At 53.6% G+C, this 16,599-nt stretch overlaps 1 non-coding gene across 1 annotated transcript; it reads right to left on the reverse strand.

Annotated features, from left to right (window-relative positions):
- Positions 1-1,460: 1,460 nt before the first annotated feature.
- LOC127484531 (small nucleolar RNA SNORA1) lies at positions 1,461-1,583 on the reverse strand. Its single transcript, XR_007911592.1, has one exon. It is a non-coding gene; the product is annotated as a small nucleolar RNA SNORA1 (small nucleolar RNA).
- Positions 1,584-16,599: the final 15,016 nt, after the last annotated feature.

Raw genomic sequence — 16,599 nt, forward strand, 5'->3', positions numbered from 1 at the left:
TCAGCCAATAAACTGTAGGACTTGCTCCTGATTGGAGAGCAGCGTACTCGGCGTGTGGGCAGCCGAGTTGGGATTGGCAGAGGAGGACTATAAAGGAGGAGAGAGACGGCATGCACCAGGAACATCTACGGGGAACATCTATGGGGAACATCTATCTGAAGGAACACCTGTGCAGCCCCCAGAGAGCCGGCCGGCGGTGTGCCACTCCCCTGCGGAAGTGGGGAATGTGGCCGGGGGAACTGCCCTTCCACGGAGGTGGAAGGGACAGTAGCCAACCCGGGAAGAACCAGCAGCAAACCCGGGGAGGGCCGAGCAGACGAAAGAACAGCGCAGGGTCCTGTGTCGTTCCTCCACAAAGAGGGGGAGCGACAATTATAGATACGATGGATGCATGGATGCATGGATGGATAGACTCCAAAGAGTCTAATGGGACAAATGAAGAAAATGAACCAGGCGTACAATGCAGATCGTAATCCTGTATCAGTGTTAACTACCCGATTATTGTGACTGTACCGTGCTTGCGACGATGTTAACATTAGGGAAATCTGGGTGAAGCAGACGGGAATATTCCGTGGTCATTCTGCAGATTTGTTCAACCTAGAACTGTTCCAAAACAGAAATTTTAAGATAAACTTCCCCCCATAAGATCCCAAGTGTTGAATATTCAAACACGAGCTGTTTGCAGTGCAGCAACGTAAGACTTCCACATCACTCTTTTTTTTTTTAAGTTAACAATAATTTTTTTTTTTTTTTGACAGGCAGAGTGGACAGTGAGAGAGAGAGGCAGAGAGAAAGGTCTTCCTTTGCCGTTGGTTCACCCTCCAATGGCCGCCGCGGCCGGCGCGCTGCGGCCTGCGCACCGCGCTGATCCGATGGCAGGAGCCAGGAGCCAGGTGCTTTTCCTGGTCTCCCATGGGGTGCAGGGCCCAAGCACCTGGGCCATCCTCCACTGCACTCCCGGGCCATAGCAGAGAGCTGGCCTGGAAGAGGGGCAACCGGGACAGAATCCGGCGCCCCGACCAGGACTAGAACCCGGTGTGCCGGCGCCGCTAGGCGGAGGATTAGCCTAGTGAGCCGCGGCGCCGGCCAACAATAAATTTTTATTTAAGGAAGTCCCCATGTTGCAGTTCCTTCCATTGTCCAAAGTCATCTAGTTAGCTCTTTTAAATCTTCAAGCCCTTTGGAACAAACTGATGCTTAATTCACAGTTGTCATATCAGCCCACAATTTCTAGTCTGTTAATCCTCACTTGAATTACATAATAATTTCAAAATTCCACCTAAAATCTTTAGAATATAATTTCTTAAAGCAATGTACTCTTGGGTTCTAGAAAGGAATAATTGCAGAAAATATGCTGTAGAAATATTTGTAGAAAATAATTGTAGAAAATATTGGCAAATGACCTAGAATATGAAATCTTATAAAAGTCAACATAAACACCCTTCACAACACAATTTTAGAATTGTTACAGGACTCATTGTCACCACTGCAATTCATTGGCTGTGATGGAAGCATAACCTGTGTCTCAATTTTAACAGTTTTTGGACACCGTGATCAACAGTGTCCATGTCACTCTTGGGATGTAAACCGGAAGTGCTGCGACAGCCAGCTCCCGGGCTGCGGGTCTTCCAGAGCCGTCACGTTTGGCCCGGCAGACAGGCGTGGGAGTGGGGGAGGGGGAGGGGGAGGGGGAGGGGGAGGGGGAGGGAGAGGGAGAGGGAGAGGGAGAGGGAGAGGGAGAGGGAGAGGGAGAGGGAGAGGGAGAGGGAGAGGGAGAGGGAGAGGATGGCCAGGGCCAGGAGGTTCCCGGGGTGGGAGGCATAGGATTTCCCAGTACATGTGGCAAGGACACCCAGCCCCCTTTTCTGACTAATGGCAGACAGACTGACCCTATAGAAATACAGAACCTGGATTGGGCGAGGGGAGGGGGGACATGCTGGAAGGGGGACACGCAGGTGAGGAGGAGCCGTACAAGGCGTCCCCGACACCGAATGCGGGCGACGGCCTGATTCCAATACAGTGGCCGCCCTGCCCAGAAGACGACACCAACTCAGCTCTTCTGGAAGCCCCGCCTCGAGCCGTGAAGTACAGCACAGAGAAGCAGGAAGCTGTCACGCGGTGTGGGTCTCAGAAGAGGCACCAGGGAAGCCATGGGAGCCGGGACTCAGCAGAGGGGAGTTCACAGGACGGGGGGGGAAGGAGGGGGAAGAAATCAGGGAAGACTGGAAGGAAGCATCTGTTCCAGGCCAAGGAGGAGACTCTGACAGACAGAAGGAAAGTGAGGGGCTTACTCGGGGCTCAAGAGAGAAAGAACACACGCCAACACGCAAACACACATCAACACGTAAACACACGCCAACACGCAAACACACATCAACACGTAAACACACACCAACACGCAAACACACACCAACACGCAAACACACACCAACACGCAAACACACATCAACACGTAAACACACACCAACACGCAAACACACACCAACACGCAAACACACATCAACACTTACACACCAACACATAAACACACATCAACACGTAAACACACACCAACACATAAACACACGCCAACATGTAAACACACACCAACACATAAAACACATGCCAACACATAAACACACCAACGCATAAACACACGCCAACGTGTAAAATGCTCCCCCGTTCCGTCCTCTCCCTCCTTCCCCCTCGGCATCTCTGGAGACTGGAACACAGAGAGCTGTGAGCTAGAGTCCAGCCCCAGGACCAGATCAGATCAGGAAGTGCCCACTGCCCTTCCCAGAGAAGCCAGCTGCAGTGTCCGTCCCAGAGGCAGCGCTGGCGGGGACACAGGAAGCCTGTCCTTGCCCCGCTGCTGACAGCTCAGGCGCAGGTCTCGGAGTGAGGGCTCCTCCAGGAGAGCGGGTCCCACCCTGGGGTGGGGGAGGGAGGCAGGGAAACACAGAAAAGGTGGCTGGCCCAGCTGGGGGGCCGGGGGGCCCTGTGGGACAAAGCCAGCATCCCAGGTCCTAAGGACGGGGCTCTGACCCCTCACCCTGGCCAGTGGCCCTGTGACAGCCAGTCCTCAGCTTCTCCCAGTGACCCTGGCCAAGCACTGAAGCCACGACTTCTCTCCCAGGGAGGAGGCCCATGAAGAACAGACAGGGACAGGGGCCAAGACAGAGCTGGGACGAAGGCGAGAGGAACGACCAGGGTGACATGGGGAAGGCCAGCCAGCAGGCAGACCAGCAGGGAGTTAGGGACCTTGACACATGGGGACAGGGCAGAGAAGGAGAGGGGGTGACCAGGGAGGGGAGGGGAAGGGGATTGGGGGAAGGGGAGGGAAGGGAGGGAGAAGGAGAAGAAGAAGAGGAAGGAGGGGAGGGGTGGGGGGAGGAGGGGAGGGGAGGGAAGTGAAGGGAAGAAGGGGAGGGAGGGGAGAGGAGGGGAAGGAAGGGGAGGGAAGGGAGAGGGAGGGAGGGGAGAGGGGAGAGGGAAGAGAAGAAGGGGAGAGGGAAGAGAAGGGGAGGGAGGGGACAGGTGGGGAGAGGAGGGGAGGGAAGGGAGAGAAGCAGATCCCAGGGCCAGGGAAGGGGAGGCTGCAGGGGGCAGCAAGGGGCGCCGTTGGGAGAGGAGGCAGGGAGAGAGCGGGCTGTTACTCATCCACAGACCCCTCACTCACGTCCCCAGACTTTCAGGGCCGGGCCCACCTCTGAGCCACCAAGAGAGTCCCCGGTGCCCACGCGGCAGCCGTGGTCACAGCCCTGCTCTCCCAGAGCCGGCAGGTGTGACGGCCGCCTCCACTTCCTCGCTTCCTGCTCCAACCAGCACTGTTCTGTCTGGCACTTATTATTTTTAAATGAAAAAAAAGGATCAAAATTAATTTTCAGAATTTCACAGTCCCTCTTGGGAACACCAGTGGAATCCTCCGGGAGCCGCACGCGGAAGTGGGAACCCTTCTGAGGCAGACAGGTGCCATCTGCCAGCTCCGGAGCTGCCGCCCTGCCAACAGTGGGGGAAGGGGAGCCGCCGTGGGGGCAGAGGAAGCAGCTGCCCTGGCTCAGAGCTCGGCCATGGCCAGGGTCATAGGTCAGGCAGAGCCCCTCTCACAGGCCAAGTCACGGGGTCTCAAAGGTCCCTAAGGGAGTCTCGTCCTGGCTCAGCTTTCACCGCCTCCTCATCAGCCCCCAGGGCGGAGTTCCCAGCCCCGCAGGTGCCTGTGTCTGCCCCCGGGGCCAGGCTTGCACCACTCACCACTGCCTGCCACCCTGGACCTCCCCGGGGGCTCCTGCCTCTCCCTCAGCCACTGATCTCCCCGAAAGCCTGTAGCTTTAGAAAATCAGATTTGCCTCTGTGGAGAGACACCTACGAGCCTGTCACTCACAGAAGTTAGGAGCAGCCCCTGTCTCGGGCTGCCCGGGGTGCTGTGCCAAGGACGACAGCTGCAGACAAACCAGGTGCCAGGGCAGAGCGGCTCACAGCACGAGGACCGCCTCCTTCCGGCCGTCAGATCTGCTCAGCGATGGAACAGTAGCCGTGAACATGCATCTCGCGCCACGTCTGAGCACCTGGCAGCCACCAGCCCATCGGACCCTTGCACCAACCCCGGGAGGGACACGCTCTTCTATCGTCTCCTTAGAGTAGGAAATAAACTTTAAAAGATGCACAACTTTTGCCAGTAGCAAAATAAGCTGCACCACCACTCACACTGTGGGGTACAAAGAGGGTCCAACAGTCCCATGGGGTGACCACGAAGGTCATCCCATTTGGAGTATAAGTAGAGAGACGTTGTGGTCTCCCTCAGCTTGACCTCCCGTGAATCTGGGACTGCAGGTGACACAGGCAGTGGGGGTCTTGGGACAGACACACACCTTTGTCCAGTTCCAGTTTGGAAACAAGGCCCTCTGTGTACAATCTGAAGGCCTGCACTGACTTAGATAAAGCTGGGGTTGACCTGTGCAATACATGGGGAGACGGAGGCCCTGGGGGGAGCCAGAACGAAGGAGGAACTCAACAGAGCCTGGAACCCAAGATAGGTGAGCCCTTGGGAGAGTGGCCGGGAATGACCCCAGTGAATCTGCTGCCCCATGCTATCTCCTCCTCCACCATGCTGCTCCCAGGAGGGAGGGATCTCCCCGACTGCCCCAGGCCTCCGGAACCCATGCATCGGGCAGTCCTGACCCACTGACGTTCTAGGGAGTGAGGAAACAGCACAGGGCTGTGACCCAGAGATGCCGTTCAGGGGTGCCAGGTGCACCACGCGGGGAAGCCACAGGGTGACCACCAGCTCTGCAGACTCGGGGCTCAGAACCTGAGCGACTGGGACACAGACTGAGGCTCCCTCTGCCTGGGAGACGCACTTGTGCTGTCAGGATGGGAGGCCCCGCTGCAGCCCACTCGCCACCACCAGGCCAGAGACATGATACAGATGCCACAAAGATGAGTGTGTGGGAGGGGCCTGCATCCCACCCAGGAGGGCCCGGTTCCAGTCCCAGCTACTCCACCTCCTGAGGTGCACCCTGGGAGGCAGAAGAAGACAACTCAAGTACAAGCGCTTGGGCTCCCATCATCCATGTGGGAGACCTAGATTGGATTCCGGGCTCCTGGCTTTGGTCTGGCCCAGTTTCAGCTGTTGCAGGCACTTAGGGAGTGAATCAGCAGATGAAAAGTCTCTCTCTTATCGCTCTCTCTCATTAATCCCTTACTATGCTTACTTTATAATTTAAACATTGTCATGGTGTGCATTCATTGGAAAAAAAGCAGTCTATATAGGGGTCAGTCCTGCCTGCAGCTTCAGGCACCCGCAGGTCTTGGATCATAGGGTGAGGGTTAGGGTTAGGGTTAGGGTTAGGAGTTAGGGGCTAGGGGTTAGGGTTAGGGTTAGGGTTAGGGGTTATAGTTAGGGTTAGGGTTAGAGTTAGGGGTTAGAGTAGGGTTAGGGTTAGGATTAGGGTTAGGGTTAGGGTTAGGGTTAGAGTTAAGGTTAAGGTTAGAGTTAGGGGTTATAGTTAGGGTTAGGGTTAGGGGTTAGAGTTAGGGGTTAGTGTTAGGGTTAGGGTTAGGGTTAGAGTTAGGGTTAAGGTTAGAGTTAGGGGTTAGAGTTAGGGTTAGAGTTAGGGTTAGGGTTAGGGTTTAGAGTTAGGGTTATGGTTAGAGTTAGGGTTAGGGTTAGAGTTAGGGGTTAGAGTTAGGGTTAGGGTTAGGGTTAGAATTAGGGTTAAGGTTAGAGTTAGGGGTTAGAGTTAGGGTTAGGGTTAGTGTTAGGGTTAGGGGTTATAGTTAGGGTTAGGGTTAGGGGTTAGAGTTAGGGGTTAGTGTTAGGGTTAGGGTTAGGTTTAGAGTTAGGGTTAAGGTTAGAGTTAGGGGTTAGAGTTAGGGTTAGGGTTAGAGTTAGGGTTAGGGTTAGGGTTTAGAGTTAGGGTTATGGTTAGAGTTAGGGTTAGGGTTAGAGTTAGGGGTTAGAGTTAGGGTTAGGGTTAGAATTAGGGTTAAGGTTAGAGTTAGGGGTTAGAGTTAGGGTTAGGGTTAGAGTTAGGGTTAGGGTTAGGGTTTAGAGTTAGGGTTATGGTTAGAGTTAGGGTTAGGGTAGAGTTAGGGGTTAGAGTTAGGGTTAGGGTTAGAATTAGGGTTAAGGTTAGAGTTAGGGGTTAGAGTTAGGGTTAGGGTTAGTGTTAGGGTTAGAGTTAGGGGTTATAGTTAGGGTTAGGGTTAGAGTTAGAGTTAGGGGTTAGAGTTAGGGTTAGGGTTAGAGTTAGGGTTCGGGTTAGGGTTTAGAGTTAGGGTTAGGGTTAGGGTTAGGGTTAGAGTTAAGGGTTAGAGTTAGGGTTAGGGTTAGGGTTAGCCCATGACTGAAGAGGAAGCACAGGTATTGCACACAGGATCCTGGAGGAGATGATGCACAGTGGGGAGGGGGCTGTGGGGAGGTGGTCTCCACCTCCAGGCAGTGGATATGTGCACTTGGGGTGGAAAGGGCAGTGCCCAGATGGCTTGGTGGTCCCCTGAAAGTTGGGTGGCCACCTCATCCTGAAAACCAGCTCAGGACCCATCCAGGTCCCTGTTGTGCACACTCAGACTGGCCAACTCCCCACCCCGAGTGTGGAGTCCAGATTCACTGTGCCTAAGATGGGATTTGAATCCACCTTGGAACTTAAATCTTGAAGGACAAAGCCATCTTGGGAAGATTGAGGATTTGAGGACTTCCAGGAAGCCATGGCTTCTAGAACCTTCCTTCACTGCCCTTGGAAATGGCACACCCTAGGCCGAAAGCCCTTGAAATCGGCCAGAAAGGAGGTGTGGGTGGCCCAGGGCAGTGTGGGAGAACTGGAGAAAAGTACAATGGTTCAGCAGTCGTCCCCTGGACGCATCACACCCCTGGAAGTGCTCTCTAAATGAGTCCTACTCACTTGCAGAAAATCCCTGGCTTAACATTAGCACCTTCAAGTGGCCTCGAATGTGAAATTAAATCACAGAGGTGTGCAACCACGGCAGGGGAGATAACAGATTCATTTTCTCAATGTCCGTCTCTATCAGTTGCAAGCATAGGTCTATACTGGATAGGGTTTATGCAAGAGGAGAGACCGTGGAGGTCTGGCTACTGACAGTGGCTGTTGCCAGTGAGCAGCCAGTCTCAGAGCAAGGCCCTGGAGTCAGGCATCATGTCAGCACCCTCTGCCAGCAAGAGGAGAGGAAGTGAAGACTTCCCCAGACCTGGCTCCCTTGCCAGTTAGCACCCTTGTCCCTCAGTGGCCCCCGACTCACAGGCTGTTTATTGCTAAGAACTCTTGGCTACTGTGTGCTCCGAGCATGGTCTGCAGCCTGAATCGATCATATGTGTCAATGCACAGCTATGCTTCTAGTGGGTACGTAGGCTCAAGAAATACCAAAATCATAGTAATGTTTTCTAACATGATGTATTTGCTCAATCGGTAAGTACTGTGGAGGTGGGCATTTGGCCTGGTGGTTAAGACATAGGTTAAATGAGTGCCCTTCACAGCGGAAAGCATGGACGAGGCACTGTGGGGGGCCCCTAGAGGTCAGTCCTGGTACTGCAGGGACAGCAACATTTCAGAGTCCCTGAGTGATGGGGTCCATTTGACTCCCTGGATAACTGAGGTTGGACACATAACACACCTGAAAGATAAATCCAGAGGAAACCACTGGTGTTTTGGAGATGGTTTTTCTGCAGCACGACCTAACTGCCCCGGCTAATGCAGGGGTGAGGGGGAAAGGGACCATGAGAGTGATGTCTGCAGAGAGAAATGGGTACACACAGGCCCTCAGGTATCCGTCCATTTACCCAGCAGTTATTTAGGGGGCAGGTGCTCGGGGACTCCTCAGTGAATAAAGCAATCAGAAAGCTGTGGCGCTCTCCAGTGGGGAAGAGACAGATGATAAATAGAATTAATTGGACAGCTGGCATTTGTTAGTGAACAAACATAAAATAAGCAATCTTGAATGTGACTCTGGCTAACAGTTGTATGGTGAGGTCCCACAAGATAGGCAAAAGGGACCCAGCCAAAGTTGTGCCCTCTGGCCCAGCCTCGCCCAGAGAACCTGCCCACCTGTGTGAGCGGGGAGAGGAGGAGGGAGCCCCAGTGCACTTTGTTCCGGCCTCTGGGGTTCCAGCGGGAGCACCTGCGCCACACGGAGCATGAGTGGCACGCAGGGAGGGACGCTCCCTGTGCAGCGTTCCAGAGCAGGGACGAGTTCCCTGACCTTGAACCGAGCCATCTCTCCTTCCTTACTCGTTTCCTGTCCCTGGGTCTGGAACTCACGTCCTGGGACTTAAGCCCCAGGGAGGGTGTGACTCTCACTCCTGCCCTTTCCTGCAACCTCATGGCACAGGTGGTGTGTCCCCCATCCCGGGCTCCCTCTTCTCCCTTGGCTAACCATCTCCTGACTGGCCCCTGAGCTGGGGCACCCCTCCCTTCTCCCACTCACCCTTTAGAATGCCCTGCCGTGAGTGCCAAAAGCGGTAGGGGCCTGGCTGGCCAGGACAGCAGGCGGGGGAGCAGGAGGGGGTTCTGAGGGTGACATCTGAAGCCACATGTCTCCTGCAGCACCAGATAGACTGTCTCAGACCCCTGGCTGTGACAGGGACCAGGCACTTGAGTGGATAGAAATTAAGGACAGTTCATTAAAACACAATATTTAGGTCTAATAATTCTGTAGCAACAGCTTTGAATAATTGAAGATGCATTTAATTGTACCTCTCAGGCGTGAATGCTAAGAGTGAGACAGTAGCAATTTTTAAAGTTGAGTAAATATTGTTGAATAAATTTTCAACAGGAAGCGCCGGTGCTGTGGCATAGCAGGTAAAGCCACTACCTGCATTGCTGCCATCCCATGCAGGCACCAGTTCAAGTCCTGGCTGCCCCACTTCTGATCCAGCTCCCTGATGATGCAACTGGGAAAGCAATAGAAGATGACCCATGTGCTTGAGTCCCTGCAGCCATGTGGGAGACCCAGAAGAAGCTCCTGGCTCCTGGATCCAGATCGGCCCAGCTCCGGCCATTGCAGCCATTTGGGAAGTGAATCAGTGGATGGAAGGCCTTTCTGTCTGTCCTTCTCTTTCTGTCACTTTGCTTTTCAAACAGATAAATCTTTAAAACAACCCTTTTCAACAGGAAGCTACTTGCTAGCAGGCACACAGCTGAATTCTCTGTGTCCAGCCCTTGGCTTGTGCACACAGACATTTGGGGAAGGTGTCTACTGTACATTCTCCACTCACCAGTCCCAAACTCTGATCCCACTTCCCTCTCACGATGGATCCTAAAGACTCACAGACCCCATGGTATTTGCAGACAATTTCTTAACTCTCAGCTGCGTAGTAATGACATGAATTTCAAAGCAGAGGGTCTAGGACACGGTTTAAGTAAGGTTCACATTCCCCCCCATACACTAACACACAGCTCCAAAAAATAGCCACTCGACCCTTCTTCTTTTTCCAGAAACCTGGGTTCTAGATCATTCTAGATCCAATTCAACCTATAGGTCACTTCTTGTTGCACTACATAAATGGCGATTTACTGGAAACCTGCAAAATTCCAGGGCTGACCTAACGACACCAGGGAAAACAGAAAACAGACAGGTATGCTGGAACCTTAAACCGAGAAGAGGGTGAGGCTGTGTCAGCCTCCTAGGAGGTCACAGCGGAAGAGTCCAGGCCCACTTCTTGCAATTCCATGTCTTCCTCTTGGACTTTTTTTCCCCTACAAGTTCTAGGAGATGCTTGGAGAATCCTGATTTCTAAAACCCGTGGCCCTTGTGAATGGGAATCATGTTAATTATGGCAAAGGCATCATTAATAAATTTGTATCTATTGTTACCCGAATGTGGGATTGCAAGGCTCAGAAAATTCCCCCGAGAAAAACTAGCACGGACAAGGCCCAGGAAACATCTGGTGAGGAGCCCCCGCCTGGGCAGAGGCTGTATTCGTGATTGTATAACGACTGTGTGCAGGAACACATGTGGACCTGCCCCTCCAAGCCGCGGATTAGAAAGAACCAGCTGTGGGAGGATCCCTGCGGCCACTGTGTCCCCCCGACAGGGCACCAACGGGGGAGAAGCCCCTCCTGCTGTGAAGCTGCCCCCAGTGACCCGAAAACCCAGCTGTGGGTTGCCTTTTATCCTGGGAGCTACTCAAGATATTTGGTAGAGAAAGAAAAAAATCTCACCGTCAAAGGTGGAAAACAATGTGGGTACTGTGATTAGCAGCTGGGGCGCACCTGCAAAAACTGAACTTTGGGCCAGCGCTGTGGCAGATTGGGTAACGCTGCCACCTGTGATGCCAGCATCCCACATGGGTGCCAGTTTGAGTCCCAGCTGTTCCACCTCAAATCCAGCTCCCTGCTAATGCACCTGGGAAAGCAGTGGAAGATAGCTCAAGCACTTAGGCCCCTGCACCCATGTGGCAGGATGAAGCTCCTGGCTTTGGCATGGCCAGCCCCAGCCATTGCAGTCGTCTGGGGAGTGAACAGTGGATGGAAGAGCTTTCTCTTTCTTTCTCTCTCTCTTTCAAATAAATAATTTTTAAGATTTATTTTATTTATTTGAAAGGTAGAGTTAAAGAGAGAGGGAGAGACAGAGAGAGGGAGAAGTCTTCCATCTGCTGGCTTACTCCTCAAATGGCCACAGTGACCAGGGCTGGGCCAAGCCAAAGCCAGGAGCCGGGAGCCAGGAGCTTCTTCTGGGTTTCTTTCTTTTTTTTTTTTTTTTTTCCAGACAGTGGACAGTGAGAGAGAGAGAAAGGTCTTACTTTACTGTCGGTTCACCCTCCAATGGTCACCACGGCCAGTGCACCGCGCTGATCCGAAGGCAGGAGCCAGGTACTTCTCCTGGTCTCCCATGGGGTGCAGGACCCAAGCACTTGGGCCATCCTCCACTGCACTCCCTGGCCACAGCAGAGAGCTGGCCTGGAAGAGGGGCAACCGGGACAGAATCCGGCGCCCCAACCGGGACTAGAACCCGGGATGCCGGCGCCGCAGGCAGAGGATTAGCCTATTGAGCCGCGGTGCCGGCCCCTATGGGTTTCTCACATGGGTGCCTGGCTATCTCAGTCAGTAGAGCATGAGACTCTTAATCTCAGGGTCATGGGTTCTAGCCCCATGTTGGGCGCCAGATGTTGTAGTCGATTTCTTCTGAGAGGAGGAGCATGGTGGCGGCAAGAGGCGCGGCGTCACCACACAGAACCCAGGAGCCAGGTGAAAGCAGGCCTGAGGCGAACAGCCCACAGACTCATTTATTTCAGTTGCTACAGCAGCTTAAATAGCAAAGGCGGCCAATCCAGTCAAGGGGCGGTCTATGCCCTAACCAATCACACCCTGTTGCCAGGCAGTTTCTGTTGCCAGCGGCCATCTTGGCATGGCCTTCTCATTCCACCACACAGGGGCCCAAGCACTTGGGCCATCTTCCACTGCTTTCCCAGGTGCATCAGCAGGGAGCTGGATCAGAAGTGGAGCAGCCAGGACACAAACTGGCACCCATAGGGGATGTTGGTGCTGCAGGCAGGGGCTTTAACCTGCTGCCTGACAGTGCCAGCCCCATAAAAATTTTTTTTAAATGAACTTCAATCCGTGCCTTTTACCATGCACGAAAAAGAACTCAAAACAGAGCACTAAAGATAAACACACAACCTAGCACTACGAAACGTGCAGAGGAAATCAGCAGAAAATCCTGATGACTTTGGGTTAGGCAAAGATTTCTTGCATACTCCCCAAAAGCACAACCCACACAAGAAACATGGTTAAATCAGAAGGTACCAAAATGAAAAACATTCCTTGAAAGACACTGAAAAGAGAATAAAAGGCCAATCCAGACTGGAGGAAAATACTGGTGTCTAACAATGCCTGCTTATCAGGCATACAGAAGAACCCCCAGGCCTTGGTAGCAGGAAAAGGGACCTGAAAGACGTATTCTGTCTCCTGGTTTCCTAAGCATCTGTCGATTTTTGTTACTAGAGGATCACAACAAAGCTGGCTGGAGTTTTGCAGGCCCTACAGGGTGCACAGCACACTCTGCTGACCCCGGTGCGTTATAGAGGTTTTAATTTATTCCAGAGGCACACACACAGGCAGGCAGGCAGGCAGGCAGAGCGCCCACCCCCTGGTTCACTCCCCAAATGCCCTCCGTGTCCCCAGGCCAGGCCAGAGACTGAAGCTGGGAACTGAGCCCTCCATCCAGGTCTCCCACATGGGCAGCAGGAAGCCAACTGCTTGAGCCATCACCTGCCGCCTGCAGGGACTGCGCTGATGGGAACCCCGGGTCAGGAGCCAGAGCTGGCATCCGACCCAGGCACTGCGGTGCGGGACGAGGGCATCTCAACCCCTGGCTCTGCCGCGTGCCCTTAAATGCTTCCCTTTCACCTTCACTCCTGACGAAAGGCCTCTGGGTCCCAGAACATGGACTCCAGGTTCAGAACAGTGCTTGCTTCCTGGCTTTGCAGAAGCCGCTGCCCCGTGCCGCAGCCTCGCGGCTGGTGAGAGGGCAGGTGTCTGCCCGATTCCTTCTCCTCTGCAGACCACTGCCGACGGCTGCTCGCTCTCCCAAGGCCTTCAGAACGCTTCCTGATCCCGGCACGGGGGACTCTCACTGCTGCGTGTGAGGTCTTCCCACGTGGCACTCAGGGGACCCTGTCTGTCTCGGGGCTCATCCTCTTCCAGTCGAGATTTTTCTTTTACTTCTTTCCTTACTTGAATATGGTCCCCTCCCCATTCTCTCTTTTCACCCAGGAACAGCTCCAACTCCCTGTCCCAATATCCGCTGGCTTTTCTCCATAGAAATAGTTGTGCTGATTTTAACAGGACATACTGCCATGAAGAACACCTGCTTTGAAGGTGTTTTTTTTTTTAAGATTTTTTTATAATTATTTTAAAGGCACAGAGAGAGAGAGAGAGAGAGAGAGATGTTCCATCTGCTGGTTCACTCCCCAAATGGCTTCAATGATTAGGGCTGGGCCAGGCTGAAGCCAGGAGCTCCTTCCGGGTCTCCCACATGGATACAGGGGCCCAAGCACTTGACCCATCCTCCACCGTCTTTCCAGGCCATCAGCAGGGAGCTGGATCGGAAGTGGAGCAGCGGTTACTCAAACGGGCTCCCCTATGGGATGCCAGCATTGCAGGCATAGCTTTACCTGCTATGCCAGAACACCAGCCCCGCCTCCTTTGAAGTCAATGTGCCATTGTTTTAATCCCTACATGACGAGACCTGAACAAAGCTGTTTTGTGGAATTCTGAGAAGCCTGCTTTAAAGGATTAAAGGATTTGAGTTAAATGGGAATACCTGCCCTTTCTCTTTTTCCTGCCTTCAACTGTGATGTCATGGTTGGAGCCCCAACAGCCATCATGAACCAGGAGGTGAGCTTGAAGATGGAAATTACGTGCAGGGATGGTAAAGCAGAAGAAAGGGCTCGGGCTTCTCAGTGGTCTCTGTGGGGCGGTCACACCAGCACCGGGCTTCATCCCTGTGTACCCTGTCTCCAGATACCTGATCCCGTATCTTGCTAAGCCGCTGCTCTCTGTAGCCCACTGTTCCTCATCAGTCCTGCGACTCCTTCAGACCTACTGTCGTAGGAAGGTTAGAGATTCCAAGTTTGTCCCACATGTGTCCAGCTTCTGTCCCGCCCTTCCCTGCGCTTGGTGGTTCCGTGTTGTGTTCTGAGGTTCCGATGTCCTCAGTCCATGCTTCTAGACCCCGATTCCCACATCAGCTCTGACCAGTCTGCTCCTCAGCTGTCTTTTAAAATTCCCATCATTTTTTAATACCCAAGAGACCGAGCTGCTTCTCTTTGCATTGTGATAAAATACAGACAACATGCCGGCGCCGCGGCTCAATAGGCTAATCCTCCACCTTGCGGCGCCGGCACCCCGGGTTCTAGTCCCGGTCAGGGCACCGGATTCTGTCCCGGTTGCTCCTCTTCCAGGCCAGCTCTCTGCTGTGGCCAGGGAGTGCAGTGGAGGATGGCCCAAGTGCTTGGGCCCTGCACCCCATAGGAGACCAGGATAAGTACCTGGCTCCTGCCATCGGATCAGCCCGGTGCGCCGGCCGCAGCTCGCTGGCTGCAGCGGCCATTGGAGGGTGAACCAACAGCAAAAGGAAGACCTTTCTCTCTGTCTCTATCTCTCACTGTCCACTCTGCCTGTCAAAAAAAAAAAATACAGACGACATAAAATCTGCCAGTGGAGTCATGCGGAGGAGCGTGCAGCTCGGTGCCATGCATGACGCCAGTGCCCGGTGCTGCCCTCACCACCGCCACCGCCCCACCCCAAAACTGTGCCCTGTGAGACACTCACTCTGCCTTCCCCTTTGCCCAGCCCCTGGAAGCCACCTTTGACCTTCCACCTCTGAATCTGTCTCCTCTGGATGCCTTCCCCGAGTGAGGACGCACAGCCTTCGTCCTTTTGGCACGTTTCATACCGCACAGTCCCCAAGGCCCCTCCATCAGGGAGCAGGTGTCGGGATGTCCGTCCTGCCTAAGGCTGCATGACCTCCCGCTGAACAAGGACGAAGCCTTTGACGTATGTGCTCGTCCCTGGCTGATTCCGGGGTTGCAGTATCTTCTCTCCTCTTCCCGAGGATGATAACAAAACATCTTCAAAGTCCGCCTCTGCTCTCAGCAGCAGGTTGGTGTGTTGGCTGAGTGCTTAGGGTTCCCTCCAGTGTTATTAGGTCCTGACTGCATGCACATTTTTGTAAAACCCCCCATGTGCCAGGCTAGAGAGATTCTATCGAGGCACAATGACCCACCGTGAAGCCCCTTTCCTGGTTGTGGCTGGGAGCGGAGACATGTTGGGAGCTGGTGCACCGCTCACTATCACAGCCTGAGCTGTCTGGTTTTCCTGGATGCTGTCAGTTCCCCAAGACACTGCCCTGCCTCTCTGACCGCTCCCAAGAGGTTCCCGTTTGTTGGCTGTCAAAGGTGTTCCTGCACCCATCAATCACCACATCAGGGGGCGGGCCCTCATCCCATCCTGGTCGCACAGCTGCCTGGCTTGCTCATTCCCGCTCTTTGCAGCCCTTCTCCACCACGGCGTTTTCCGATGTCAGTGTCATTGCCTCATCTAAGCGGCTTCTCGTGACTGCGCATCCGCCACCTCACCACCTCGCTCCTTCCTTCCCAGCTTGGCCGTGCATCTCCTTACAATAATTATCTCTGTCCCTTCTCAGGAGCCGGGGCAGGGGAGGAGACAGCCGCAGGCACAGGACCGACGACCCGGTTACTTTCATCAGTTCCTCATTCTCCAACTGCCAGCATGGATCAACAGGCGGTCTCATTTGCCAGCATGGATCAACAGGGTCTCTTGTGTGGGGGAGGATCAGAGCATGCATTTGTTGCCATCAGGAATGTGTTAGTGGCCAAATATCCTGATAAAAAGCTTTGCAATGCCCCGCTCGTATGCTCCCTAAGGAAGAAGCCCAGAGCGTGTGTGGAGAGTGGTTGGTCACGACGTACAAATATTCCTGTGAGTAATCTGGCTTTATCCCCACCCGTCCCACACAGAGGCAGGCAGGCTGCTTGTCAGAGAGCCGTGCAGCTGGGAGGAGAAGCTGTTCTTCTCTCTGTGACGAATACAAGAATTTGTAGGCCCAAGAAACACACAGGAGCAGTTTCTGGAAAATGCTGAAGCTAAAAGTCTGCAGCTGAGAGCTGAGCACGAGTCACACAGAGAAGAAAAACATCTTTCTCCATCCTCTTAAGTTTGGCCATTGGGGGTCCCAGGAGTTAAACTGACAAGACAGATGAGCGACAGAAAGTAAATCACTCGTACTTGCCATTCACACACACTCAGGCATGTTCAGTAATGAGTAACCCAAAGAACGCGGTTAGAATTCAGGGCTTACAGTTCAAGACCTGGCTGCTCCTCTTCTGATCCAGCTCCCTGCTAAGGCGCCTGGCGAGGCAGTGGAAGATGGCCCAAGTGCTTGGGCCCCTGCTACATACGTAGGATACCTGGATGGAGTTCTTGGGAAACTGAAAGCATTTTTAAATTGGATGGAAACGAAAGCACAAAACCACACAACTGTGGTTATGATGTGAGGAGCTTACAAGAGGGTACTCCAGGGGCTGCCACTATGGTGTAGATCAAACTGCTGCCTTGGCATCAGCATCCCATATGGGTGCCAGTT

The sequence above is a fragment of the Oryctolagus cuniculus genome, chromosome 17, assembly GCF_964237555.1.
Source record: "Oryctolagus cuniculus chromosome 17, mOryCun1.1, whole genome shotgun sequence".
Lineage (NCBI taxonomy): Eukaryota > Metazoa > Chordata > Mammalia > Lagomorpha > Leporidae > Oryctolagus > Oryctolagus cuniculus.